At 46.0% G+C, this 2449-nt stretch overlaps 1 long non-coding RNA gene across 1 annotated transcript; it reads right to left on the bottom strand.

The window, feature by feature from the left end:
• Positions 1 to 406: 406 nt before the first annotated feature.
• LOC129463884 (uncharacterized) lies at positions 407 to 1229 on the bottom strand. The gene is made up of 2 exons (XR_008651334.1): positions 1132 to 1229; positions 407 to 697 (listed from the first exon to the last, which is right to left on the bottom strand). It is a non-coding gene; the product is annotated as an uncharacterized lncRNA (long non-coding RNA).
• Between the last annotated feature and the right edge of the window lie 1220 nt (positions 1230 to 2449).

Below are 2449 nucleotides of genomic sequence, written 5' to 3'. Positions count from 1 at the left end.
GCATGAGCCACTGTGCTTGGCCAGGAGTTCTTTATATATTCTGGATATCAATCCTTTATCAGACATATGATTTGCAAATATTTTCTTTGATTCTCCTTGGGTTGCCCCTTCACTCTGTTGATTGTGTCCTTTGATGCATTTGAAACCCTCCTGAGCCCTTCCCTCCTGGTATCCTGCCCCTGCTCTCAGGCTGCTCTGCCCTTCGCATGGGGTTCTTGGGTATTGGGGGTACTCCTCCACCTTGTATCCTGCTGCCTCCCTGGGTGCGTTGCACCCACTGAGGGGTGGGGGAGTGGCAGGTGCTTCATCCCTCTGTGATTTCTGCCCCAGTCCTCTTCTAACAAACGCAAATCCTATTATGAGAATTTGCTAACACGTTTTAAAAATATGCAAATGTATTGGGAGCTTATTTCAGAGACAATTTTTTTTTAAAGAAAAAGTAACATACATTTTTAAAATCTAGAGAATGTACAACTCCTCTGCCACAACGTGAGGGAGAGAAGTCTGCAGACGGCTGACTGGTGGCGACTGAACAAGACAGAAAGGCAGGTTGCTATGCCTGAAGCCTTTGAAGGGAGCCAGCAGGGAGGTTCAGGACACATATCTGCAGCCCTGCTTCTGGCCCCACCCTTGGGGAAGCCTTTTGCTGGTGATCCTGGGCCTCTGCTGGGGAAGGCCCCAAGAGGTGAAGCATCCTCTGCAGAGGAGAGAGCACATCCGGAGGTAGAAGGCAGACCACTGTCTGGGCTCCGTTTAACTGCTGTGATTTGGGACTGTAACTTACCCCCGTGAAGCCTCAGTTTCCCACATGGAAAATCAAATTGATCATTGTTATAACATTTCACTTTTTTGTTATGTGATGTAATTTACACAGTGCTTTCATATACGTTATCCAATTTAGTGAAATAATACAGAGCAATGCATTTTGAAAAGAATAAAATGCTTAACATATGTGAGGAATTCTTTTCTTGCTTTGAAAACTACTCCGGATGGCTTGGCTATTGTTTAGTTAGAGAATTATACAATTTTTGAGACATGGTTCCTTATCTTGTGTAGGCTGAAAGGCAATTAAACAATTATTCATGTCAGAATCTGAGGTAAATAAAAGGCTGCTTCAAAGAATCCACTTACGGAGTGAAAAGCAGTTGAGTAGAAACAGAGAGTGGTCTGTAATTTCCTTCTGGAAGGAATATCCACTCCATATGGCCTGAAGCAAGAATTTCAAACTCCTTTGTGGGGAGAAAGAGACAGAAATAAAACTTTTAAGTTTTTTTACTCCGATTTGTCCCAGCCATTTTCTGAACAGCCTATGGAAGCCATCCTCTCCTCTAAACAAAAATAAGCTAAGAGACAGAAAGAATGATTTGATTTCCATGTGTAGGGATGGCTCAGTCATAAATCAGTGTCTTTCTCCAAGAGGAAGGTGTCAGCAACAAAAGTTGGTCATAAAAAGGACATTAAACTTTAGTAGTCTCTTCACTGTTCCCTCCCACATCCAGTTGCCAACAGCAGAGACAACTGTGAGACACAGTGAAATGAAGTGACTGCTCCACTGCTGGGCAACAGGCGAACCAGATGCCAGGCTCCCTGGCAGAAGAAATAGAAAGTCAATAGCAAACACAGATGCCTTCCTCCCTACCACATCACCTCTACTTTTCACCATCGCCTGTGTGATATACCCACCCTACAATGCCTTCCTCAGCCTTTTACTTCTGTTTCCAGTGAGTCAAGAAAAACTTCTTCAGCTTGCCCTGTGGAGATGAATGAGCCCATGATCCACTTACACGTGTGACCTTTACACAGCCAGGACCCCCATAGAGCAGCCTAACACGCAGTCCTGCAAACAAAGGAATTTCAAGATAACTCTGATCTTTCACTAATTATCCCAAAGCCCAAAGGGGATCCATATACATAGTCCGAAGCCTACTTTAAGGAGGCATCCTCCCCTGTGTATTCCCAGCCCATCCCAAAGTTTCCCACTCTGCAGCTCCAAACTCAACTTGTCTCATCACCAGCCCCCAGCCTCTCTTCTTTCCCTCTCCCCATGCCCCACTGCCTCTATTTTTTATTATTGCAGATTGACTAAGTGTCTATGAAGCTGCAGCAAGGTTTCTTCTTTTTTGGAGCAGGGAATGGGGAGTGATTGGGCTTGGCTGTGACAGATTGTTTTGGCTGGCTCAGTGGGCAGCGGCCGTGAACACCATCCCAGTAAGTAAAGGGACTGTAAGAGCATAGAGTTCCCTTAGTTCCTGGCCGGAAACCCAGCTCCCGGCCTCCTCCCATCCATCAAGCTGGGAGCCATGACAGCGTCAGAGCCTGAGCTCCTGCCCAGACTTCTGGGTGAAGTGGTCCCATGGAACAAAGCTTGGTTTGGAAGATTTGGAGAATGTGAAAGAACGTTCTCTTACCACAACCTCTTCCCCACCGCGGCCCCTTCCTAAGCTGCCAT

This window comes from Symphalangus syndactylus, chromosome 15, assembly GCF_028878055.3.
Source record: "Symphalangus syndactylus isolate Jambi chromosome 15, NHGRI_mSymSyn1-v2.1_pri, whole genome shotgun sequence".
NCBI lineage: Eukaryota > Metazoa > Chordata > Mammalia > Primates > Hylobatidae > Symphalangus > Symphalangus syndactylus.
The sequence above is the reverse complement of the archived record's forward strand: the minus strand, read 5'-3'. Positions and strand labels throughout refer to the sequence as shown.